This window comes from Podarcis filfolensis (genome assembly GCF_964270895.1).
Source record: "Podarcis filfolensis genome assembly, chromosome: 1".
In the NCBI taxonomy this organism is placed as follows: domain Eukaryota; kingdom Metazoa; phylum Chordata; class Lepidosauria; order Squamata; family Lacertidae; genus Podarcis; species Podarcis filfolensis.
Window position 1 is genome coordinate 84,789,135 of NC_139604.1, and position 27,689 is coordinate 84,816,823.

The 27,689-nt window shown below is 43.1% G+C and overlaps 1 protein-coding gene and 1 long non-coding RNA gene across 3 annotated transcripts in view; both read right to left on the reverse strand.

Moving 5' to 3' along the window:
* TP53I11 (tumor protein p53 inducible protein 11) overlaps positions 1-697 on the reverse strand; it is a 50,592-nt gene extending 49,895 nt beyond the window's left edge. The window contains exon 1 of one of the 2 annotated variants that reach the window (XM_083603075.1): positions 385-697. The gene's annotated coding sequence lies outside the window, so the exon portion shown is untranslated. Of the gene's footprint in view, positions 1-180 lie in introns of both variants that reach the window. The other variant, XM_083603076.1, reaches the window with a different exon arrangement.
* Positions 698-4,845: 4,148 nt separating this feature from the next.
* On the reverse strand, positions 4,846-27,113 carry LOC310757928. The gene is made up of 3 exons (XR_014545576.1): positions 27,066-27,113; positions 9,895-10,002; positions 4,846-4,916 (listed from the first exon to the last, which is right to left on the reverse strand). It is a non-coding gene; the product is annotated as an uncharacterized lncRNA (long non-coding RNA).
* Positions 27,114-27,689: the final 576 nt, after the last annotated feature.

Genomic DNA, 27,689 nt, shown 5'->3' on the forward strand with positions numbered 1-27,689 from the left:
TCCAGAAAGGCAACCCCAACGCTGGGGGAAGGAGCGGGGGCGTGTGAGGAGCAATTAATTATTAGTATTAGTAGTAATGGGCTGGGCTGCCTCATCCACTCTGCCAACATAGAAGGGAGCCAAAAAAGTCGTGGGACAGTCCTGAGGGACTGCTATTTCTTCACCTGCAAGCGGGCTTACTTTCTTCGCAAGTTTGTTTCGCCTCGGGATACACCAGCTGCTCCCGGACTCCTTCTACGACCCCCGACGACCCCCGGGGCAGTTTCGGCCAGCAGCTATTCTTAGCTAGCGAGGCCGACCGAGGGCTTTTCTGAGGGGAGAAAGCCCAGGCGGGGAAGCTGGCAGCCTGCCTCGCGAAAAGTCAACGCGCCGAAAACAACTCACAGTTTTAAAGCATGTTCCGCCCACAGAAAAGGTCGCTGGCTCCAGAGAGAAGCAGCTGCTGCTGCTGCCGCAGAAGAAGAAGAAGAAAAAGAAGAGTAACAATCCGCACAGCCGGCCTACGGGAGGCGGTCACATCTCCGAGGGTCCCTCGCAGAGCCGCCGCCAGAGACAGGCGAGCCGGCACAATCAGCCACTTTTGCACAACCTGCGCGTTTTTTCCCGCAAGCCGCGGAGGGCGCCTTAGCCCCGCCTCCGTATTACCATATTCAATCAATCACACGTCGCGCGGCGAGGCAAAGGACGGCCCCGCCCTCGCGCACACGCCCCGCCGCTTTGTTGCCGCTCGCCCACACGCTGCGCCGCTTAGCTGGAGAGCGACACCTGCAGGGAGCGAGAGGCGGCGCAGGGCGCAGACTTAAGCGCCTCCCGGAGAGGATCTATTGTTTTTACAGTGAATTTAAGGTTGCACGACGCCAGCATCCCGCCCCCACACCCTCGGAGTCCCCTGGCAGCACGAGCGCGTATCCTCGGCGGCGGGTTTGACGGGTTGGTTTATGAATCCGGGTTAACATGCCCCAAGGAGAGGAGAAACTTCGGGTGTTAAGTTTAGAGCTGAGTTATTAGGTCCCTTTTGTGCATAGCTGTCAACTTTTCCCTTTTCTTGCGAGGAATCCTATTCGGAATAAGGAAATTTCCCTTTAAAAAAGGGGAAAGTTGACAGCTATGCTTTTGTGGTCGGACAGCATTTCATTTTGCGGTGTCAAACCCCAGATGGATTTTTTTTCACCTGTGTATGTGCAATGGGCACTTGCACCCTTAAATGCTTGGCTGATGTGCATTTGCCATCGAGTCAGGTGTTTTAACAGGTGCGCCACCAAAAAACAACAACCAACCATCCCGACCCTCAACAGGGGAAATCCCCATCCGCAGGATTCGCAGGACTGGGAAATTCAGTTCCCCCAGTAGAATACAAAAAGGTCGCCAAACCACAACTAACATAAATGAAATGCATTATACTAGCAACACAGGCCCTCAAAAACACTTTAAAGCATAAATACAGGGGCAGATTTAGGGGAACGCAACCTGTTCGCCCACACTGGGTGCTGCAAGGGGCACCACAACAATGATGAACAATGGAAGGTGAGAGGCAGGGGGTTGCCGATTCTGGCATTGCACAGGGTGCCACTGAGATTTTAAAGCCCAAAGTCTGCCACTGATTATAAAATCATAATATTCACACACACCAAAAAAGCCCCACCAGCCCAGAAGAGCCACAGAAACCTTTGGGAAGGAAAAATAAATAATGTTGGAGGTCATCAACTTTTAAAAATACATTAAAGTCACGGCGTCTCTGTCAGGGATGGGTCTGGTGCATGTGGCAACAATATTTTGTAATTTTTAATATCCTCATCTACAGTTGCCATGTCCTTATCCTAGTCCTCCAAGTCACAAAGGACAATGCTACTGTTCCTTCCAGAATCAATGCCCTTTCACTGCCAAAGGAGTAGGGTGGAAAAGGATACAAAGTTGGAAGCACAGCAGCTGCTGCTTTTCTTAGAGCAGGTGTGGGGATGCTTTGGCCTCCTTGTGTTGCTGAACTACAAGTCCCATCATGCCTGGTCATGCTTGCTAGGGCTGATGGGAGTTGCAGTTTAGCAACAGCTGGAGGGCCAAAGAGTCTCAACACCTGCCTTAGAGCATTTTTAAAAATGAGTGGAGAGTGTTTGGTCCACCAGATTTTGGACTCCCACCTACCTAACTTCTTAAAATTTATATATCGCTTTGAGTGTTCAAGGCACTGTGTATGCGGTGATGATTAAATCCACACTGTAAGGTTGCTTTAATTTTTTTTGTATGCTTCTAAACTTGTTGAAAGCCACCTAGACATTGACTGCTATTAGGCAATGAACCAATTAAATAAATAATAACTATTATCCCATATTTCAGAGGGGGGACTGTACCTGGTGGTTTAATTAAGACCACTTGTTTGTTCAAAGCTTGGGTTTTGGCTCACAACTGACTTAGGTTGTGGAAACATTATTAACGGAACACACAGGGATCAAATCTGCTTTGGTTTGGGCTGGTAGGGAATATCAAAACACAGCCTTTCCTAAGAAATGACAGGATACACACAGAAAGGAGGTGGATTATAAATAGCTAACATTGTGTGTACACTGCTTCCCAAACCAATGGTGGGATGGATGCAGTGCTGGATGCAGAGTGAATGGAAGTGTGTATGCATCTTACTATGCAATCCTGTGTGTGTACTTTGAAGCAAGCCATTTTGGGTTCAGTGGGACTGACTCCCATAGGATTGCAGGTTGCACTTACCTGGGGTAAAGTGTCATTTAACTTAATAGGGCTTACTTCTGAGTAGACATGCATTAGAATGCTGCTGTTAGCCAATATGTCAGCACATTGAGTTCACGGTAAAGGAGATTTTCAAACTGGGAAGTTCTAGCTTTCAGCACCCACACTATGTGACAATAGCTTTCAGAGAATTCAATTTCACTGTTCCTATAAAAGTCATGATAATGTTATTTCCTGATAGTCCTTACTTTGGAAATATTCTTTCTTTCTTTCTTTCTTTCTTTCTTTCTTTCTTTTTTTCTTGGTCAATCTCTCTAAATTCTTAAACGTGAAGGGACTGATGGGTGTCAGTTAGTATGAAAAGAGGTGAATTTAGAAGAGCGCATTGCATCTGAAATCCCAGCAGAATTCAGGCAACCTCCAGAGAAACATACAACCCCATTGTTCCTTTCCCAGCCTTTAATTAACATGGAAATTGGCTTGGGTTTTTTGTTATTTTTTACTTCTCTGATCATGGATTATTTATGATTCCAGATAAACCAGCCGTGAACAAAGAAATGTATCTAAAGCACTAACAACATAAAGGGGAGGGGGATAAAGGATAAAGGAACGTAAAGAACATATGCTTTCTTTGTTTCATTTTTTTGTTAGTGTTCAAAATAAAACAAGGCAAACTCGTGAGCATAATCTTTTTCCAGAGGAATTGATTAAAGGTCAACTGACTGAAGGTTTTTCTTTGTCAAACAAACCTTATGTCCTATGGGCAGATGAACCACATAGTGCAGAATCTATGAGTCTCCTGATGCTGTCGGACTAGATCTACCAGTGACCCTCACCACTGGTCACGCTGGCTGGAGGTAGGGTGAGCTAGGGTCTGACAGCATCTGGCATCCCCCAAATTCCCCACCACCGGCATAGGTCAAACAGTATCAGGGACATCACCGTATAGTGTATAACAGGTCAGAATAGGGAGAACTGCTGCCATTTGACGTAAGTGGGAATGTAGTGAGGGTACCCTTTATTAGTCACATCCATGTGTTGTGCCACTTCAGAACACATGCTTGGTTTTTTTGTTCCTGTGCATGCTTTTGGACATCTTCCTCCACTCAGTGAATAATTACACCCACCTCACTCGAGGGATCATAGCTACAAAACCCTTTACTTATATTAACATGGACTGCAGCTTTTCAGGCCTCTGAGCATATGCAGAGTACATTTGTCTCACTTTTCAATAACCAGGTCAGGTGCTCCTCCAGCAAATCACTAGTTGAATGCATCACTTGGGCTTTTCTTTTTGGTAAATTGTGTCCAGCAACATTGATTTCTTTCTGAAAGGCGAACTTCTCTATTGTCATTTTACTGAAGTCTCCCGTTTTATGCATCACTTATATTTCTATCAGACAATGCAGCCAGCAGTACTGCTGTAGTAGCAATTGCACTTCATGAAGCCCCAAGCAAAACAAAATAATAAAAAAAGCTTCCTTCTATTCTGCAGGCATAGAATCATCCCTTCTCTTGCTACTCTTTAGCTGCCCAACTATGTTCAAAAGAGTGGTTAAGCTACAAATACCTACCGCTAGTAAAAAAAGAGAAGAAAGCAAAGAGAAAAGGTAAAATTACATGTTTGACCATCAACAAGAAAAGGGCAGAACTTGTTAAAAAGCAGGTGGGACTGGCAACAGAATATTGTTGTACAGTCAAACCTCTGTTGTCGAACGCAATCATTCCGGAAGACCGTTCAACTTCCAAAACGTTCAACAACCGAAAACTGAAAGTGGAAGCCTCAGTGTAATAGGGAAACTCGAAACGGAAGCCGCATAGCACATTCGGCTTCTGAAAATCGTTTGAAAACTGGAGCAGTTACTTCCTGGCTTTCAGCGTTCGAGAGCTGAAACATTCCAAAATGGAGGCATGCGGAAACTGAAATTTGACTGTACTTTGGCTGATGATACTCCATTTCATTACTCCTCTCCTTCCTAATGTTCCATGAGGAGGGCGCAAACTTGGCTCCCCCAAAACCTACTGATTTGAGCAGCAGCACTCACTTCTGAACATCAGAAATAGAAACAGTTATTTCTTTATCAGGATGGAAGTTTACCAGTCTTGGCAGGTGAGCCTTTTTACTTGAGTTGTACAGAACTTTTTCTTCAGGCAGCGTGTATTTTAAAAAATGTTTCTGGAAGATGTCGCAGCACTTAACCAAGTCTGCAGTCTGTCTCAGTCTGAAAATGACAGGAGAAAAACTTCTTGCAGCAGATTAATTCAGAACTGTGCTTTTTAAATGCATTCTAGGCCTTCTTGAACAGATTTTTGTCTGGGCAGCTCTCCAAAACTATTTACATAAAATACCAGTAAATAACATAATAATAAATCGACCCTTGGCAACAACAAGAAAGAGGGGAGGGGAAATGTAATAGTTTCTTTTTAAAAACGAAAGATCAGTACAATATTCACTTGTACCAGAGGACTCCAATTATTTTTGAAGCAAACTTTCATCAGAGAAGCATCATGCCCATGCCAAAGCAAGTGCATTAATTTTAACCAGGCTTATTATCAGGTTAAGCATGGCCTCAGAATCCCAGTTTGGAAATAAAAAACCTTGCAGTTATTCAAATCCGGGTGCTTCCAGGCACGTGTTTATTGTGGGGTTGGTACTCATCCTACATATGAACATTTTGCAGCATCCACATGCATCTTCAAAAAGGATCAGAAGGCTCCTAATTAGAACATTCTTTTAAAAAAGTTTTTGTTTCTCTTCCGAAGAAGGAGTTTAGTTGAAATATAGGAAAATCAACTTTACATAACTTGTTATAAACCAATGGATGACATATTTACCTTTTTAACTATTGTGAAGTATTATATCTACATTTAAAATAGTATTCCCCCCTGCAAGCTATGCCCCACATTTCTACCCCAAAGTAGCACTCACCAAGTGAGAACATTAACAACTTTGAACTGAGATAGCATTATGTGCATGAGAATGGAAGGGATTGTAACACAAAGCATCATCAGCAGGTGATTTGCCTTTGAATGTGATCTGATTCACCCTCTCATTTTTGTTTAAAAGTCATAAAAAGATAAAGGTAAAGGACCCCTGACAGTTAAGTGCAGTTGCGAACGACTCTGGGGTTGCAGTGCTCATCTCGCTTTACTGGCCGAGGGAGCCAGCGTTTGTTCGCAAACAGTTTTTCCAGGTCATGACGCCAGCATGACTAAGCCGCTTCTGCCGAAACCAGAGCAGTGCACGAAAATGCCGTTTACCTTCCCGCCGGAGCGGTACCTATTTATCTACTTGCACTTTGATGTGCTTTCAAACTGCTAGGTTGGCAGGAGCAGGGACCGAACAACGGGAGCTCATCCCGTTGTGGGGATTCGAACCGCCAACCTTCCGATTGGCAAGCCCTAGGCTCCGTGGTTTAGACCACAACACCACTGCATAATCCCATTTGGGGGAGAGAACATAATACCTTCTTCTCATGCACTTGTTGAAACCTCTATCAAACATATGGTGTATATATATATTATTTATACACTTCTCGTTGCATTTGAAACCTTGGCCTTATTTGAAAATCTCCAGACAATATAGACTTGTTAAATGGGATGGATCTAAAATGTTTCCAGCTCACAGGAATTAACAGGTTGTCCCCCCGCCACCCTACCGTCAAGTGTCATTATTATAAATGTCTTCAAAAACTATGTGTGCATGTCTGAAAATAATTTACATGCCAAAGCATTTGGTATGAAAAATGTCCAGGCTCCAAATGAACCTAGAGATTAATCACAAAACAAATAGGAAAACCGTCAAGAAGGAGCAGCCATGTCAGGCTGATAGAGCAAAAACATGAAAGAGTCTTGCAGCATCACCACAACTAAAAAAATTATTGTGGCCTCAGCTTTTGTGAGCCAGCATCCATATCATCAGATGCATGAAGTAGTCATCTAAGTGGGAAAAGATATGTTTCCTGAATACAGGGATAAGATGTTTTCAATTTATTTCAAAATAAGGATGAAAACTCAAACATCATAAAAGCCAGATATGTTTGTGTCATAAATGAATATATTTTTAAATTACTATAATTGTTATCATTATCATTTTTACAGCAGGTCTCCAAGGCTGTCAGAGCAACACAACAAACACATCCAAGCATATCCAGAAGTCTCTGTTGCTCTCGAGAAGGCAAGGAACTTAAGGATGAGACCTCGGCCACTGTCTCTCTTGCTGCTGTTTTCTCTACGTCAGGGTCAGCCAAGTGTAGTGCCCTTTAGATGTTTTGGACTCCAACTCCCATCATCCTTGGCTCAGCTGAGGCTGATGGGAATTGGAGTCAAATATATCTGTAGGGTACCACTTTGGCTATCCTTGCTATACTTCCTCCAAATGTAAGTTTCTGGCATGGATGTGGCGGGGGGGGGGGGAGAGGTAGAGGAAGAGAACTATGGGGGAATCTCCAAGTTTTATCTGAGACACCAAGCCAATTATGACCAAGCAAATTGGTCATAACTCTTCTGACAGTGGCCAAAATGGATAGTGGACAAAAAAGACAAATAGCTGTTCAATAGCTAAAGGGACCCCTGACCATTAGGTCCAGTCGTGGCCGACTCTGGGGTTGCGGCGCTCATCTCGCTTTATTGGCTGAGGGAGCCGGCGTACAGCTTCCTGGTCATGTGGCCAGCATGACTAAGCCGCTTCTGGCAAACCAGAGCAGCACACGGAAACTCCGTTTACCTTCCTGCCGGAGCAGTACCTATTTATCTACTCAGTGGTGTAGGGTGGGGGGTGCAGGGGGGGCTGGCCGCACCGGGCGCAACATCTGGGGGTTAGGGTTAGGGGGCGCAAATCCACGGGTTAGGGGGTGCAAATTACTTGCCTTGCCCCGGGTGCTGACAACCCACGCTACGCCACTGTATCTACTTGCACTTTGAGGTGCTTTCGAACTGCTAGGTTGGCAGGAGCTGGGACCGAACAACGGGAGCTCACCCTGTCGCAGGGATTCGAACCACCCACCTTCTGATTGGCAAGTCCTAGGCTCTGTGGAGTTTAACCCACAGCGCCACCCGTGTCCCTAATAGCTAAGGTGCTGGTATAGAAATAATTGGAAACACTTGACTCGGCACTGGGGAGATTCCCAGTAATATAGGGGAACGGTCAGTTGGAAAGAGAGAATTGCAGTAAATGGAAGATACTAAATATCGTGTCTCAAATGAAAGATCATATTAAGATACTATTTTCTATATTAGTTTAAGGGAAAAGAGAAGTTTTGTGAAAAATTTAGAATCATAGAATCATAGAATCATAGAATCATAGAGTTGGAAGAGACCACAAGGGCCATCGAGTCCAACCCCCTGCCAAGCAGGAAACACCATCAGAGCACTCCTGACATATGGTTGTCAAGCCTCTGCTTAAAGACCTCCAAAGAAGGAGACTCCACCACACTCCTTGGCAGCAAATTCCACTGTCGAACAGCTCTTACTGTCAGGAAGTTCTTCCTAATGTTTAGGTGGAATCTTCTTTCTTGTAGTTTGGATCCATTGCTCCGTGTCCGCTTCTCTGGAGCAGCAGAAAACAACCTTTCTCCCTCCTCTATGTGACATCCTTTTATATATTTGAACATGGCTATCATATCACCCCTTAACCTCCTCTTCTCCAGGCTAAACATGCCCAGCTCCCTTAGCCGTTCCTCATAAGGCATCGTTTCCAGGCCTTTACATACTGTAGTTTGTATTTTAAGAGAAATAGACAACCTGTGTATAAATACCTGTGATAGATAGATGAGAGAAAGATATATAGATAGATAGAGAAATAGGAAGCTAATAGTTTGCAAGAAAACATCCTTTGCTAACATTCTTCAGATTCTGGGTGGTGGGACCAGGGCCAGCTCATCCATGAGGCAAGGTGAAGCAACGGCCTCAGGCAGCAGGATCCTGTGGGACAGCAGATCCTGTTGTGGATCTTTGTTCCCCGCCCCCTGTTCTTCATACCGTACTGTATAGATCTTCCTTCACCTCTCCTTCCTTGGCAAGGAGGGGGGTGCCATTTTGGGGTCCGCCTCATGCAGTGGTGGAGCTTTATGCTCTGGCACCGGGGGGTGGAGAGCAGGTGGGGGCGGGGCTGGCATGCATTCCGGAAGTGTGGCGCGCTGCCTGCGGGGGCGTGGCTCCCAGCACAGGCGGGGGGCAGCCTTGATGGCACCCCACCGGGATCGTGCTGCCAGAGGAGGTGCACTCCCCCCGCACTCCTCTTCCTCCACCAGTGACCTCATGTGCCAAAATGTATTAGTTGGGACTTTATTTTCATATGGAATGAAAAGGGAATAAAAAGTGAAAGAACCGACAGCTTACATATGCCAAAAGGTTCATCCACAAAACAAGTCGGGTAGACCTAAACAAAAAGCCCTTTGTGTATCAGTTCTTGACAATAGTCGTGTTGGATGAATGCTGTAATGGCTGCTCCTACTGACTGCTCAGTACAATTGGAAATGTAATGGTAACAACAATAATAGGGGTAATTTAGAAGCACACAGTTCAACACAGGCATGGTATCTTAATTTCTTGCGTATAACAAAACAACACAAACACTGCTTCCCTCAAGAACTGTTTTGCAACTCAATTCCACAGGACAGACGATCGACTTCCTATCTTGTATTTACAGGAGCAAAAATGCTCGGGGTTTGGATCCTCTTAAAAAAACAACGTAAGGCACATCCCAGGGAGTTTCCATCTGTGGTGCAGTCTTTCCAAAGGAATTGGTTCCCTTCCATGCAAAACATAAAGAGGCATTTGGGCAATTCTTAAATTATAAGTATTAAGGTAGGATCCCCCAATGAAACCTGTAAGCCTTTCCCAACCCCAATTTCAGCCAGATCTTCAGCCGCTTCTTTCAGTTGCCTTCTTAACACAGTAGAGTTCCAACCAAATGTATGCCCTGGGAGTTGCGACATCAGGCCACTGGGATACTTATAAAATGGTGGGCAGCTTACAAAGGGTAACACTGCAAGCTGCCGGCCAGTTTAAATTTCAGTATAACCTGAAACCAGGTGAAAATCCTCATCGACCAGGATAGCGAAGCTGATGCAGAGTATAAACAAGGCATGGACCAGAGAGATCTGAGGTTTTGGAAATCAGGAGTGTGAATTGGATATAAGATTAAACAAGGAGTTACTACTGAAAGCAACAAGGGATATTTGAGTTTCAGCATCCCACCTTGTAACTGGAGCTGTCATCTTTTGTATAGGCTAACATTTGTATGAAGTGCAGTCTTCAGGGAACTTCTGACGTTCTTTGTTCACAGAACTTAGGAGGAATTCATACCTGACAGAATCAAAAAGAGAATTTCTGAATGGCATATTTTTCTAGACTTTGCCCTCAATAGGTGCATCATCAATGCAGTAGGTCTTTTAGGTTTTCCCAGCATGGGATATATTCAGTGTGTTATGAACTCTTTCCCAATAGGTATTCATCTTCACACACAACCACTGTAGGTGAGGATAATGCCCTTTTAGTGAGCACCCACAGTCCCAAACATGCTTTCTGTTTGTGTTTAATCCTCATCTAATCCCTTTAAAAAAAACCTGTGCAAAAGATGATGAAGACATCATGCAGTCTCTCTGTGATTCCTGCAGAGGCTAGCAAGAGAGCAACACAGAATTTTGTATAATACTTCACTCATTTGACGGATTCCACCCTGGAATTCTTTGTTCCAACTCTGCCAGAGCTGGATTTTCTATCCTCCACCCCCAATAGTAGCATTTTTCACCCCTTTCCAGTGATAAAATGGGAGAGGCATTGCCTTGAAGGAATTATTAATGTGGCACTATTTGCTTTCTTATTTTTGAGCCCTTGAGAAGCCCAGACGAAGATGGATGCTTTTGTTTGTTCACCATACAAATGCCTCTTGATTGCCTTGGGTTTCAGAGTGACTTTTGATTAGGGCATTCAATTGATTAAAGATTTTTAGCTGGCTAATTACCTGGCATTTAACTGATAGATTAATTTATTGATGACTTTTAAGAAACTAGACATACTGCAAAGCTTCCGTCAGTGTGCCTTGGAGGAAAAGGAGGCGTTGTCTTAGTGAATGATGAACAAAATGTGATAAGCAAAAGCAAGCATTGATTGCTAGAAGGAAAAGGCATTGGAAACATTTCTTCTCTTTTTCATCATAAATACTTTATCAAGCTTTGACAGTAGTATATCCCAGCTCTGTCAGTGAGATCATCTGAAGGAGAGCTGCTAGTTGTCCCCTGTGCTGCAGAGGCCTTTCTGGCCTCCACTAGAAGTTGGGCCTTTGCTGTCACCAGTCCCATGCTGTGGAATATTCATCACGTTTGAGCTTCAGGAATCTCTTGGAAACCTAAGTATGTTGACAGGCCTATGCAGTTAACCAATATTTCCTCAGTCATTTTAATAACTGCCTCACCTTGCCTCATATGTGGGCTAGCCCTGATCACATGTTCTCTAGTGTAATTAACAAACAAATAAATCCCAAGAGCTATCAATATTGTTGGAGATGCAAGTGTATTGGACCCTGACGTTGACGGAGCATGATCTACTTCAGTTGCCTATGATTCTGACTCTTAGATCTTGCCTTTCAGAATGGCTTTTGTTCTGTGTCAGCTCTGGATACAAACTGGAAGGAAAAGCCATTGTCAGTTTTCTTTTGCATCCAGAAAGAGAGAAAGGAGCTGATGCATGCACACCGCCGACATGATGGCAGACCTTGAACAACCCTACATCCCTAAAGTTACTGCCTGTTGTGCCCTTAACTAATTAATCTGGGGATGGATTTTAATTTGCGGCCACAACAATGTGTAATTAAAAAGAGCTTTCGGCAATCCTCTTAACACCGCTCAGTAGACCCTGGGTGAACGGCTGAATCTTACAACTCAGTAGCTTTCCAACATGTCCGTTTTCCAATTACCGTATTTTTTGCTCTACAAGACTCACTTTTTCCCTCCTAAAAAGTAAGGGGAAATGTGTGTGTGTCTTATGGAGCGAATGCAGGCTGCACACCTATCTCAGGAGCCAGAACAGCAAGAGGGATTGCTGTGCAGTGAAAGCTGTCTGAAGCCAAACATGTTGCATGTATTGAAAATGTATGGGGAGTGTGGAATCCTCTGCAATTTTATATTTATATGCCATTGTGCTTGCTAACCATTCTCTCTCTTATTTTTAACATTCAACATTTCATTTTAATTACGTGGCCCTGTTCTGTTCCTCAGACAATACAGCTGTCACCTTGAGGGCTTCATTGCCTGTCCACACACACCTTTTGCCGCAGGAAGCGCTGATGTGCACGAGAAGTGTGACTTGCGTAAGTCACGGGCAGGTGAGCTGTAGTCCAATGTGCGACAGAACAAGTCAAACATCAGGTTGTAATTGTGAAACGATGCTGGCATATATAGGACACCCACGCTGGCTCTGCAGCTTAGTTATTTTACTAGCTCACTGCTTCAGGTGCTAAACAGCAATAAGGAAGGACTTGGCTACCAGCTGAAAACAAAATGTATCACAAGTGTGGCTATCTTATTCTTGTGATCCTGAATAAACCAGGGACATAGGGAGCTGTCTTACGCTGAGTCAGACTAAGTCCATGTAGTACAGTACAGCCATACCTTGGTTTTTGAACAGCTTAGTTCTTGAACATTTTGGCTCCCAAACACCGCAACCCCGGAAGTGACTGTTCCGGTTTGTGAACTATTTTTGGAAGCCGAACATCCGACAGGGCTTCTGTGTCTTCCAATTGGCTGCTGGAGCTTCCTGCAGCCAATTGGAAGCCACATTTTGGTTTCCAAAATTTTGGAAGTCAAAGGGTCTTCCAGAACGGATTCCGTTCGACTTCCAAGGTATGACTATATTGTCTACATGGTTTGGCAGTGGCTCTTCAGGGTTTCAGGCAGGATAACCTCCTAATCCTGCCTAGGACTTTCCAAATGCTCTACCACTGAGCTACAATACCATAGGAAGACTATAAATGTGACACCAAAACAGAGAAAGCCCTCTTCCCATTGGTCCATCTAGCTCCATATTGTCTACACTGATCGGTGACACCTCTTCAGGCTTTCAGCCAGGAAAGTTTCTCAGTCTGACCTGGAGATTCCAGGGATTGAACCTATGACCCTCCACATGCAAAGCAGATGCTCTGCCACTTTGCTACAACCCTTCCCCAAGAAAGGTCATGTTTCTGGTGCATCTTCTTTTGGGCGTTTTCCTGTTGGTGGTCCACTTCTGTGAGAATGCATCTCAAGTGCTTACAGAGCAGTCTTACATTGATCTACTCAGAAGCAATTTCCACTGAGTTCAATGGGGCTTGCTTAGAAGCATAGAATCTTAGAGTTGGAAGGGACCTGGATGGTCATCTAGTCCAACCCCCTGCAATGCAGGAATCTCATCCATGACAGAGGGATTAAAAACCTCCAATGCAGAAGAGTCCACAACCTGCTGAGGGGAGTCCGTTCCACTGTCGAACAGCTCGTACTGAAGACAGCCCGGTATAGGGAAGTTTTAAATGGTTTATTATGTTTCTGTATAAGCTGAAAGCCGCTCAGAGTGACTGAGGCAACCCAGTCAGATGGATGGGGCACAAATGTTGTTGTTTTGTTGTTGTTGTTGTTATCAGAACATTCTTCCCAGGTAATGACCACAGGAATGTAGTGAAGAAGAAGAAATGAGATTGATTAGAAATTCAATCATGTTGGACAATCCTGTCGAAGTCCATCCTATTTTCCCATTTCTCCCCTCCAAAAAGTTCAACTAGAAGTGGCCTTAAATGTGAGGCTGCAGTGAGCAGTGAGTGTGCCCTTTTTTGTAGTGTAAACAGCAGCTGGTTCAAAGGGGCTGGATGAGTTAAAGTTTAATCCTTGCCTTCCACTGGAGTCCCAGCCAAAATTGCCACACAAAGTTGTTGTTTGTATTGGGAAGGAGCCTCCTACCCGCCCCCCTGCCTCCGCCAGGCCTACCTCCTTATGCAAACTTCAGTTTCAGGCAAGTGATTTCCAGCAGAAGGACTGTGGTGGGTGGGGTGAGAGAGTTGAAGCTTAACCATTAAAGGAGGTAGAGAAGGGCACTTTAATGCCCTCCCCACCCCACCCCCAAAGCCTACTTGCTTGTAAAATGCTTGCACATAATTAACACCACATCCAGTTTGATCCTATGCCTAATTATTCAGTCTACCACATGCGGTCTCCTGGCAGCATATTTCAAATGGGTGAATTTAGGCTCCCAATGATCAGCCTTCACTAGCAGGGGACTGTAGTTCCAGAGGGTTTCTGGTTTATTTCACCCCCCCCCCCCCGATTTATTACTTTATCATGGATTCCCAGTAGCCGATGCTGAATTCATTTGGAAATGTAAGAAGAAACACCTTTAAGCAAAGAGTAGCGGTTGCTGGAGCACAGATTCATAGAGCTGCCCTTTCCTCAGGTGTTATATATCAGCTAGTAGGTGCGAAATGTCAGCATTGATATGAAAGGGACTTGTAATTTGTCTTGAAAATGAAATGCCGAAAAGTTTGTACATGACCTCATTTTGAACAGATGGAAAGAGTAGCTCAGTTGGGGAGATTTGGAGCCATACAAGCAAAAAACATGGTTGTAGGACAGCAACAATGCAGTATGTGACCCACCATAATCTTGGGTGCTATTTTTTTTTTTTGACACTGGAGAATTCTATGAGCAGAGCGATCCCAAGATGGGGAGGTCTATTTAGCAAGGCTCTGCCCAACTGGGATAGACCTTTGGAAGGATATTACTTGCATAACCTAACCCCTCAAATAGTCAACATTCTGGGGGTTAAGACTGCTCTATTAGAGCACCCTGCTGCAGAACTTGCTCCTAGGAGAGTGTTTTGAATTCCTCCCTTAGAGTCCTCTTCTGAAGAAAATGACATGTTTGAAAGTGAAAGTATACTTAAGGTTTCTATGTTGTAAACTAAATCTGCCCTTTTTCCCTTATGAAGTATCTAAGAGCCCATATAGAGTCCTTACGTAGGTTCCTATTGGTAGGAGAAAATAACAGAGGCCAAAGCAGCTAGTAAGCCTGATCTTTATTGATCTGTTGCAACAGGGTGCTCCCTCACACGCAGGAAAGGAGGAGGAACCCCGAACAACGGTGTGTCTGCCCTTATATAGACATTTTAAATTCCCTGCCCTGGAGCTCAAGACCACTGCTCCATACATCATACATACATCACAGAAGGGGTGTAACCTAAGACCACCCCCCAGATACATCATCTGAAATCTGAGTGTGTTGTTTATCTCGTCTGACAGGTTACCTGTTAATGCTTACTTGATTGGATACTCTGGGGAGTCTGGCCAGTCTTTTGTAATGATAAATACTTAGTTCCTGAGCCAGGTCACAGGCTCACCCTATTCATACACAGACATACCCTTAAGACAGGATTTGTGAAGGAAAAGACAATGGGGAGGCTTTTCCATTTTCCTTTGACCTTGCAGAGAAAACATTTGGTCAGTTTGGGAGCCAAAAATGGTTTCATGTCGGTCTTCCTGTGCTGATCTATATATGTGCTTGGTTGGTACATTTATGAACATTTATTATATATCCAAGACCTTAAATTCTTATCACATCAATTAGAAGAATCTAACTGACATGTGACTTGTAGTGTAGCCTCTTGAAGGCTTCCAGTCTTAGGAAAAGACATATGGAGCTAGTTAACTGCTTCAGATACTCTGAGTTTTCAGCACATAAACTTACTGACTTGCATTTTTTTTCTATATTTAGTTTTATTTTTGTAGAGCGAATACATGTAAAACTTTGTCTATCATGTATTACACTTTTTTTGAGTTTGAAAGTATTTATGTATTTTGTCTTGATATGGTGTGCAAATAATATCAATGAATTCCATTTATTCATAGAACCTTTGGCTGACCTCCAGGATTCCATCCCTAACTCCCTCCTGCAGTATTTCTTGCAGCCCACGCCTTGTGTGTGCCACATGCAATCTGTTACATGACCCAACTGAAGCCACAAGAAAACAGAGAGGGTAGTGTTATAAGAATTCTAAGGTCTCAAATAGAGAATAAACATTCATAAATGTACGCGTATTGAAACCAAACTGATAGAACCATGTTTCTTAGCATTCTAGATATAATTTAAGGCATCTTCAGGTGTTTGCCTGAACATTCAAACGCTCGAGGTGTGGAAAGAGACGGGTGTGGGTATGCAAGCCCTATCCCAATGTCCCCATGCACACCACTCCAGTGCTTAGTCCCTGACCTTTTTATTGCATAAGGAAGGTCTGCATGAGGCATCCAAAAGTATTCACTTGAACTTGAGTTGTTTGCATGCTCCTGCTTTATTAGGGTCCCCAGTTGTCTGGAGGGTCCTACCCACGTCCCAATGAACATGAGTAGAAGCCCCGTAAAATATTTCTCTGTGCAACATGGAAACATCAGGGAAAGCCCAGGTGGAAAGAACACACACAAGCTGTGATTGCAGGGGGTTTGGACTAGATGCTCATTTGGGTACCCTCTCCTCTGACTCTACAATTCTATGATTCTATGAGGACATTGTGCATTGGGATTGTGTGTGCATCCCTGTCCACACTTGAAACATTAGTATGTTCAGACAAATGCCTGAACATGCATTTCCTAAATAAGCACACTGAAATTACTCTGCTTGGGGTTAACCTTGACTGTTACAGATTGGGTTTGGTTAGCTTTCGGTATTTATATGGAAGCTCTGGTATAGCTCAATTGGTAGAGCATAAAACCGTTAATCTCAGAGTAGTGGATTTGAGCCCCATGTTGGGCAGAAGATTCCTACATTGCAGGAGGTTGAACTAGATGATCCTAGTGGTCCCTTCCAACTCTATAAATCTATGGTTCTATGGTCTTATGGGTCTCTGGGTCCAATCCTCCAGTAAAGAGTCATGTGTTTCCTATTTTTCTTAGGAAATCAAAAATTCCGTACCAAAAGTTCTCTAATTGCTCTCAAGTGGATGCTACCTGAATTGCTGACTTGTAAAAAAATTATTTTATACATTAGCCCAATAACTTCATCTCTTGTCACCTCTATTTGACTTAGATATTTTGGATACTGAATCCTGCTTGGCCTGCTAGTCTGCCAAAATTGTGCGAGTTGCCTAACAAATGAAATCCCAACATGGTTTTGGGGTGTCAGCCTCAGCTCTTCGTGGCCTGGCTCATTGGTAGATGCATGTGCATCTTTTGTTTTCATACTCTCTCTTCAATCCCATTTGTGCTCTCCCAAGAGGTCCCTACTGTTTCATCCACTCCCCAGTGGATGATCCAAAGGGTGTTGCCGCTGCCGCTGCCCCTGCTGCCCCAATCTGTCCACTGCCAAAGCTAAAGCTCACGGGAGCCGCTCCGGGACCTGCAGTGCCAGCAGCAGCAGCTGCACCCATGCCAAAGGCATTGCACTCCCCAGTCTAATAAGGAGAATTTTATTTTGTTTAACAGGAATCAATATGGGAGGGAAAGTGCTAAACAGTGAGTTGAACTGTGTATGCTTCATCTGTTGGAAAACAGGAAAAGAAGGATTACTCATAAGGATCTAAGATTTTACAACTGAATAAGCAAAAACACCCGTTCTTTCTCAGTCTGACACTTAGAATCCAGCTAAGTCACTTCCAGTCTGAGAAAGGTTAAACAACAAGGTCCTTCACACTTATTTAAACTATTGAGAGTATAAAGACAACACAGTTTGGAGAAAATATGCCAGGTTGCTATATGCCAAGGACCTGTGATCAAGCATTTCCTCCAATAAAATTTTCAGTGCTTCTGTAGCTTAAGAGTACAAGCTGTTAGTGCCTTGAAATGGGAGATGTTTGCCCAGTCTAACCTGGAAGAGCTGTAGTTCAGCAGTAGATGGGGCTGACCCTATCGTTAGGTAGACTGAGACAATCACTTCAGGCAGTAAGAGAGGCAGTGGCAGCTGGGGTTGTCAGAGAATTATGTTGTAAATCAGGCTTCCTCAATGAAATATACTCGGAGTCGAGAGTGGATTTCATGCTCTTTATTCCGCTCATAGTGATAGGAATTTTATGGTCTTAGATATATGGCAACGTTCATAACCACACGTACATAGATCAGCACAGGAAAGCCAACCTGGAACCATTTTGATTCCTAAACTGAGTAAATGTTTCTCTGCATGGTCAAAATGGAAAAGCCTCCCCATTGTCTCTTCCTTCACAAATCCTGTCTTAATCTGTGTTTGAATAAGGGTGTGAGCCTTATCATTACAAAAGACTGCCCAGGCTCCCCAAGAAATCCAATCAAGTAACCTGCCAGACAGGAAATAAACAAAGCGACAGGAGAAAACAACATGCAAATGTTCTGTTTTAGACCGCCTTATCTGAGGGGTGGTCTTAGGTTACACCCCTTCTGTGATGAATGCATAATGTTTCTGGGGGTGGTCTTGATCTAGAGGATGGGAATTTCAAAAGTCTTTATAAGCCCTTGCACAGCACTTTTGGGGGGTCCTCTTCCTCTCCTGCGTGTGAGGGGAGTACCCTGTTGCAACAGATCAATAAAGATCAAGCTTACTAGCTGCTTTGCTTCTCAAATATTCTCTGGTTGGCCTCTGTTATTTTCTCCTACCAATACGGAACCTATGTAAGGACTCTATATGGGCTCTTCTTGGATACCCCATAAGGGAAAAGGGCATATTTTTATTTACTACAGATGGCGACCACGCACGAAGGGACTTTTGGTTACCCGGATTCTGGAGGCGAGGAAGGACTGGTTATCCAGCGCGCACCAGGCAGTTTGCCAGGAGGAATAACCAGTCCTCCATCGATCCCAGGGTCTGGAAATAACTGGAGGTTCAGCGGGGTTAACCAGGGGAAGCAACGCTTGATCAGGCCGGCCTTAAACAACCAGTCAAGAGATCGTGGGATCACCAGGAACAGCGCATGCGGAAGTGAGTATTAAGTAGGAAACACGGGTAGTGGGTTGGGTTCTCTAAACCACAGCAACCAAAATTCTTTAATTCTTCCTTTTCCCTTCAAATCTAAAATTTCTACTTTTTTCCTCATCTAAAAATTGCCTTCTCTTCCTTTCTGTCCCCTCGATCTCAACACCAGCCCTAGCCCTTCGGAGTATGCCCAGGCAAAAGTTTTGTGTGACTTCTTTCATTTCCCTTCTACAGTCTATATGCCGACCTATTCCTTCGGAGTTTTGCCCAGAAAAAGGTCGTGCTTTTTCTTCTGTACTGAAACTATAACTCCCAGGTGCAGCCGCACCTCTGCCATGGCAATCTTTGTTAGAGATGACCTGTGAGCAGAGAAAGCAAGGGCACCTGATTCCTTCCCTTCTTTGTCATTTCTGAGTCCCAATCTGGCACTGCGCTACGCAAGCGTCCAGTAGGGAACTCTCAGGTTAGATTGTAAGAGGCAGAAGGTTGCTGTGGGCTCCCTGGCTGAGTAATGACCAAGGGGGGGGGGGGTTGAGATCGCTGACCGCACTGTTAGCTTAGTAGCCAGGAAAGGCCAACAGCTGTACCAGCCTAGTAAGTCAGGCCAGACGAACGGCGGTGTGTCACAGTACTAATTCTCGGAGTTGTCCAAATTGAGTCTACTGTGGGGTTATTTATTGTGTTTCCTGAAAAGTGGGGATAAAACCCCGACTGCAGTATAAAAGTAAAAGCTAGTGCTATTAAAATTCTTAAAATGGGTGCACCTCAATCAAAGAAATGAACCCGCAGACTCCTGATGGGAAAGAAGCCCAGTTGGCGCTTATTTCCGGTCTGGGCTCGGACAGTCCCCTTCAATTTGTGTTTAAGAAACGTTTTTCCTGTGTTTAAATTGTACTTAGGTAACATCCAGCAGCTGCTTATCTTAAATGTGCCATCTAAAATAAAAATGCAAGCTTGCTCCAAAATTTTAAATCTAAGAAAGCCATGTTGGGCCTTATCAATCTTAAACAAGACAAAAATGAGAATGAAGTGTGCAAATGTTTGTTATTTGAGAGAGGCTCAAAAGAGTCTTCCTCCTTGTATGTACTTCATTAAGCATATGCCTATGAAAGTATGGTCTTCCTTCTAAGAAAAATATCTGAGTCCAGTTTTAACTTTGATTTGGTTGGACAGAAGAGTTATTGTAAGGCTCCTGATATCAGTCTCTATAAGACTTCCTGGCCTCTTTTCTTAGAAAATGCCCCCCCTTGTTTCACTCTGTCTCTTTCAGGGGTTTTTCCTTCTTACTTCTGTGCCAGGTAAATTTACTCCCGAGTAAGCTTCCTTTAAAGGAAACTGCAAGGGGGGGGGCATAGATTAGGCTTACTATTCCTCTGCAAGTTCAGGAAAAATTGTTCACTTTTGTATTCCTTTTAAATCAAATCTATGGCTGTTTTAACTATGCTTTATAAGAGATCCTCTCCCTATCTTAGGAAAAATGTTCACTTCAATCTTCTTTTAAAGATAATTTCTCTAGGAACTTGCACTCTTTAGTCTAAGGAAGTAAACTCTCACTCAAACTAGCTTCAAGATCTGCTAAAAGGGTTATGTATAAAGTTGGGTACTTTTATTTTCCTCTTCCTTAGTACATGATAGGCGCATGGCTTGTGATAGGTGCATGGCTTGTGGTCTCTTCCCCAGTTGTGTCTGTGTACATAAGTATGTGTGTGTTTCTGGTAGTACAAATCTTGCTATGAACCCTGTATTTTAGGGTTGGACTAGATGACCCCAGGTCCCTTTCAACTTTCCCAATTTGTGGCTGATGAATTGAAATTCAGCCCAGATTTGCTCTTTGTTTTTTAAAGGTGAGAGGTGAAAGCCGTGATGTTTTGAAGCAGAACTGGTGATATCAGGCATTTGAGTGATTACAGTGTTTATCATTTTGTCTATTATTTACAAAAATCAGACTTAAAAGTCTACTCAAAGTTTAAGCACATACAAATTCATATAATCAAGTAGAATGAGCCTTGACATATAATTGAGTAGCCTTGACCATCCTGTAAATAAAGGGCAGGAAAATTTTGTCTGCAAAATGGTAAGGCTGAAATGACTGAGAATGTTAAAAATCTTATGAATTCTGACTCTCTGGCCATTTTTTCCCACATATAAGGGCGTGGCAGATTGTTCCACAAATGGCCAGAGGGATATTAGCCCTTTCCTGTACATAAAGGAAGCAGTCCCTTTGCTTGGGCTACAATTGCTAGCTTTGGTGAATTGCTGAGTTTCTCTTTTTTGTTTTAAAATCTAACCCTATTTTTAAAATCTACTCCTTACCCTTCCCTTCCCTTATTCAAATTCTAATTTAGCCAAAAGATGCAACATTTTCAATAGTATAAAAGGTTTGCTGAGACATGAACTCTGCACAGAGGCTAGATCAGCTTACAAAGAGAGAGAGAGAGAGAGAGAGAGAGAGAGAGAGAGAGAGAGAGAAAGGAGGGGGGAGAGAGGAGGTTTGGAGAGCTTGGGCTGCAGGGAGAAACCTATCCAAATTTCCTTATGTAAAACTTGGAGCCATTGAGGGAAATCACCCTTAATGTGTCTTTTGCTCCAAAGGCTACTGAACCATCAAAAGTCAAGAGGTTGCCAAGTTTCAAATCTTAACATGCCAAATTCTTTTCACAGGTAAATATCAAAGCACTCCCACTGACTTCTCACATGAAATAATTTTCCCTTTTAACAGGATATGTGAACCCCACTAACAAAGTGTTTGTCCCTTCTTTTCTCCCACAGCAACTTTCTTTCTGTTCTGTGAAACAAGTCTGAAACCTTGCTGTATTAGTGACTTCCGTCTCTTTGTGGCTTTGACACTTTAAGTTACAAATAATCTGTTTTCATTTATTAAATCAGTTTTTCCATGATGTCTATGAAATTAATCGAAGCACAACCAAACATTGTTTGTGGAATGGTATTTGTTTACCTTTTTGCCTGAGTATTATTATTTTTGGTTCCTCATAGGTCATTGTGTGTGTGTGTGTGTGTGTGTGTGTGTGTGTGTGTTTTACTTTGGGGACATGTCCATCACATATTGAAGGTCATTTTAAGCCCTTTTCCATTGTTTTCCCATTTTTTCAGTCCAGTAGTAATCTGTGTGGTTTTGATAATATCTTTGTATTATTTAATAATAATTCTTTTCTAAATCTGATGTCTTTGTGTCAAGTCTGTTTTCATCTGACTGGTAATCTAATTTTTTTGCTTTCTTTTTTATTTTTTAACCTTTGTTGTATTTTTTTCAGTTCTCTTTCTATACATGTGGAGTAATTTTTTATTTAATAATATGAGAAAAACAACAAAAACTAAGTGAAGGAAAGCAAACAAACTTAGCAGATAGTAACAGTAATTATATGAAAATGTGATAATAATATTAAAATGAGTAAAATGCTTAACTTGCTAAGATAACTCAAGGAGATTGGGGGGGGGCTTTTGCCCCTTCCTTTTCTAACTCTGTCTTTTAAGTCCCTAAAAAACCCTGCCCCCTTACAGGATGTCACTTCTACAGATGTGTTACTACAGACCTATGATGAAAAAGCTTCGTCACCACCTGCAGCAACAACAGACACCAAAGTTTTCAAAGTGCCCACAGCTATCTCTTTCAAAGGATATAGACTGACAGAGGAGTGGGGCTGACAAAGCGGGGAGGAGTTGAATTGCAAGGATATTTTATCACTTTTGAACCTTAAGACTGTGCTCCAGGATTGAGAAGATCACAATTGTCTCAAGATATGCAACTGATATTTAATTAGGTTTTTTTTGTATTATGTATTATTACGTAGGAATGTTGAAATGTGTCTGACAGTGTGTTATTTCCACAAAGGGGGGGGCTATTTTTGTGTGTAATTGTTTTTAAGTTTAATGTCTTATTCCTTACACCCCAGTGGAGGATTCTCATACATTTTATGCGTTCTAATAGACCAGGCTATTGTGTAGTCCAATGTTTAGATTGTCCCACCTGGCACTATGCCAACCTTCCCTACCCATTTTAAAAATGTGCTAAAACTCGCTTTACCAAGGAGAAGCTTCTAAGATACATGAAGGTGGATATGCTTTGGTTTAGCAGGAATGATCCCTTATAGAGTTAAATTGACTTATTTGGACAAGTGCCCTTTTTAAGAATGGTTTTCTTCTAACAGTTTGTTTTGATAAGTTGAGAACCATGAGCATATATAAATTATAATTGGACTCAGTTTGAATTGGGCAAGTGTATCCAGGCTGCAATTAGCTTTTTGGTCCTTTAAGTGCAAGTGAGCAACTTCCCATGAGTGCAAGACCACAGCCTATAATGAAATCCCACAGAAAGGCCAAGGCAAAGACATCTCTCTCATGAGATGTCCAAACCTGTGCCAGCTATGGTGAATGCCAGGCGACATGGTTAAATGAAAGCCCCGAGGGGATTCAACAGGATGTGTTGCTGTAGCACTATGCCGGTGTGAGACCACAGAAGAGCTAACTTGACACCTGAGAAACACACAAAAATGGCGAAGGACAAAACACCAACTGCATTTTTCAGTCAGTAGTGGACCTTCCTGCTAAATGTAAAGCATAGCCACTATTGAGAAAATGTTTCTCCCAAGAGCTAGAATGCCACAAGTAATTTAGTAACAAAATGCAACATATGTTATTTTTAGATGATATATTTATACAAAGGCATCCATTTACAACATACGATGTTATTATTTGTGGGGCAAAAATTTTTAAGAAAAATTCTAGCCCCAAAGGGGGGATAATGTGATAGGAATTTTATGGTCTTAGATATATGGCAACGTTCATAACCACACGTACATAGATCAGCACAGGAAAGCCAACCTGGAACCATTTTGATTCCTAAACTGAGTAAATGTTTCTCTGCATGGTCAAAATGGAAAAGCCTCCCCATTGTCTCTTCCTTCACAAATCCTGTCTTAATCTGTGTTTGAATAAGGGTGTGAGCCTTATCATTACAAAAGACTGCCCAGGCTCCCCAAGAAATCCAATCAAGTAACCTGCCAGACAGGAAATAAACAAAGCGACAGGAGAAAACAACATGCAAATGTTCTGTTTTAGACCGCCTTATCTGAGGGGTGGTCTTAGGTTACACCCCTTCTGTGATGAATGCATAATGTTTCTGGGGGTGGTCTTGATCTAGAGGATGGGAATTTCAAAAGTCTTTATAAGCCCTTGCACAGCACTTTTGGGGGGTCCTCTTCCTCTCCTGCGTGTGAGGGGAGTACCCTGTTGCAACAGATCAATAAAGATCAAGCTTACTAGCTGCTTTGCTTCTCAAATATTCTCTGGTTGGCCTCTGTTATTTTCTCCTACCAATACGGAACCTATGTAAGGACTCTATATGGGCTCTTCTTGGATACCCCATAAGGGAAAAGGGCATATTTTTATTTACTACAGTAGTGAGGAGGAATGGAAGTTCCCCCAGAATGTCTGCTTTATATACATTATTTATACAATGGGCCCCACGTGATTGGCTAATTCCGGGATTCTCCTGTAGGCCAATCAGGTCGCGGATTCACTTCCACCTGGAGCTGGATTGGGTGGCTCCTGTGGACCAATCAGACTGCTGCATTCTGAATCCTATTCAACTCAGTACATAACACTCAACCTCGGCCCTCCAGATGTTTTTGGCCTACAACTCCCATGATCCCTAGCTAGCAGGACCAGTGGTCAGGGATGATGGGAACTGTAGCCTCAAAACATCTGGAGGGTTGAAGTTGAGCCTGTTGTAAATAAATCCAAAAGCTGAAATTGCTGTGGTTTGCACGTTCATCTATGGTCAGGAATCAGTCAAAGCAATACCCATCACAACACTGTTGTTACTGCTGTTGTTTTAAATAAAATCCTGCAAATTATACATAACGGCATTGTTTTTTTAAATTGCTTTGACATTTCATTGCATTGTAATGGGTTTCTTCAGGATTGAGTAGAAGAACTCATGCATGCAGCCATCAAAGCAGGATTAAGCCCGCCCACCAGCTGCTGCTGGGGAGGTTAAATTCTGCTTTCTGTAGGGCTGAGGTGCATCAGTAAGAATGATTATGACAAAAATACAACAGGATGTACAAAAGAGTAGACAGCAAGGCAAATAAGAAACCACTGTTAGCAGAAACAGAACTGAAGTGGAATGAAACAGTGCTGATTATGGTGAATATAGGCCAGAATGGAAATTGCTGCTTTCGTATATCCCTAGCGGCAGCTAGAGATGGATGGGCCCATTACAGTCCCAATTCTACATGGGAACAGTGCTAAGTAAGTCTCATCTCATTTCCATGCAGGTTTTGAAGAGAAAATCCTTTAATTCATTTCCATGCAGAAGTTGAACAGCAATACTTCTGAGGTAGTCCAAGTTCTGCAGTCCCACCACTATGCTCTATTCTACCCCTTTTACAAGCTTCAGACATCACCCTCCTGCTCACAGCTTAGAGTGGCTTGTTGCCACATGCTTTGAACAAAATAGGGCAGGGTTCCCCAAACTTGGGTCTCCAGCTGTTATGGGACTACAACTCACATCATCCCTAGCTAGGAGGACCAGTGGTTAGGGAGGATGGAAACTGTTGTCCAAAAACAGCTGGACACCCAAGTTTGTAAAATGCTGGAATACAGCTAGTCCTCCCTGGGAATGACAGCACCTGATGACATTTTGTTGCTCTCAGAGGACATTGAATGGGGGGGGGGTGGAGCAGCTGTCCCCAGCTCCAGACTGTGAGCATTTGGGTGACTCCTGGTGCTTTGTGAAGCATTTTGTTGTTGTGCATTAAATGGATAGAGGAAACACTCTAGCCCTCCGACCACCTCATAGCGTGATCTGCAGGATTGCAGATTCTAAAGTGGACTATACAGTGGGCTCATGACTCAATCCAGTTCTTGATGTGCCAGGCGTGAACTGGGTGAGTCTACTTTGAAATCCGAGTTCTGTGGATTCTTCCTCCTGCATCCCTTGTGGCAGCAGACCTAGGGGCCGTTCATATGCAGAGATACATAGTGCCTAAACTAGCCTGTTGTCCTCTGGTGGGGTGGAGAATACTGTCCTACAAGATTCAGTTGCTAGGTTGGCCAGCTTCTGTACATTAAATAGGGGTGAGCAGGGCTCTGTTTGTTTTTCAGTGGGAACTCAATGGAACTCAGTTCCAGCACCTCTCAGGTGGGCACCATTGCCATTCTGAGAGAACAAGGGAGGCATTCATAGTGAGTTCTGGCACCTCTTTTTCTAGAAAAATAGCACTGGGGGTGAGGCACTATTTTGTCCATCACCTCAGGCAGCAAAATGTATTTGGCTGTTCCTGGCAATAGAATCATAGAACTGGGAGCACAGGCTCCACTTGCAAAGATCCCAGGCCTCTCCTGGAAAAGAGTTTGAAATGACAAAGTTCTCTTATTTTCAGTAAGGGGAGTTTGGGCTGTGATATAGGCATTGACTTCACAAAATTACTAGTGTCTGTCAGGAACTATACCGAACGGTATGTCTGCAGGGACCCATAGGATGGCTCACACCACCATGGTGTTGCTTTATCACATTTTCTTTTAAACACAGCTGGAGTAAACACTTTGTCTGCATCCTTAAAAATATATATATATATACATCAATGCCTGCTTTTTGCCATATTAGCTTCTTTCATTTTCAAGTTGATAGGCCACTTTGTTCTTTTCCCTGCTGTCCAGAGGCCCTAGAAGATTTCATCTAACACAACCTTTCAAGCACTTTCACAGACCTTGGAGTTAGCCTCTCTCTCTCCCCCCTCCCACCTCCTTCTCCACACCACAGCCAGACATAGAAAGCAATTTGCCAACGGAGAAATGTATAACCCTGATGCGAGAGAGGAAGATTGGTATGGGCTGTCTTCCCCCCTCCCCCCCCCCATGCCTTAAGATGCTTCTCTGCACATATGAGCATCATCAACATAATAAGCATAAAAAGCTCAGTTGGAATTTAATGTCAGGCAGTAATGTATTAATTAATATCATTGTTATATTTCTTGGATTAGAATATCCTCCCTACCCTGCCCTGGATAACCATATGAATAGTTATTTTTTCATATTCTGCAATTTATTTATTTATTTATTTTGCAAAGGATGCATTATGCAAGGGAAACCAGATTGCCTGAAAGAGCTTATAAAGTGAATTTTCCCCTCAGAGAAAACTGCCAACATTCCTTGCAAGGAACAAGTGATGCAGAAGAAACCCAGAGCTTACTAAGAGAAAGGACACTCCTCTTTACCTCTTCATTTGGCTTTGCTTAATGTGAGTTTGCTGTCATTTTTAATCCACTGAGAATGGGAGAATCCAACAGAAATAAAACTTCTCATTTAAACTTTTCCATAGTTAAGGTTCTACTCTCATCAGTTTAATAGCTGAAACAAAATAGCTGGGCAACTAATATACATCCAAGCTACAAAAGTAGCTGCTAGCATTCAAAAAACCCTTTGTAGAATCCTGAAATGTTTTCTGAGGACAGTACTTACCCAGAAAGCAACCCAAAACCTTTCCAACCTCAGGAAATAGCAGTTGTCAACAAACTTGAATATTGCCATCCAAAAAGGCACTAAAAATAATACCTCAAAACCCAAAGGAAATTACTTAGCCTGGTACAGAATGACCTGTCAACCAAGCAATATAGTTGAATGTTTATTATGATGCACTTCTCTTGTGATGGCTGAAGGAAAATGCCAGGGGGGCGGAAATCTGCAGAGCCGGTTTAGTAGGCAAAATAGATAGCATACTCTGAATATGCTTATCTAGATCATGCAGAATAATCGCTTGAAACACATCCACATTTACCATTTACCCTTCACTTTCTAGGCACAAGTCCACGCTTTAAAGTGCTGCGTTTGAGTGCTTTTCTTTTTTTCTTTTTTTAACCTGGCAATTTCCCTGCAAAATCTCACTCTTTAATGCTGAATTGGAACAAACAGCAATTCAGTGGGTTTTGGGGGGGAGAAAGCACTATGGCAAAATATATTTTTTTTAAAAAGTACTCAGATACAGTGCTTTAAAATGTGGCCAGTGCCCAAAAGGATGACACAAAAGGAAGTCTGGATGAGCCCTTAATCATGTTGTAGCAGATGTGCAAGTCTCAGAGCAGGAAG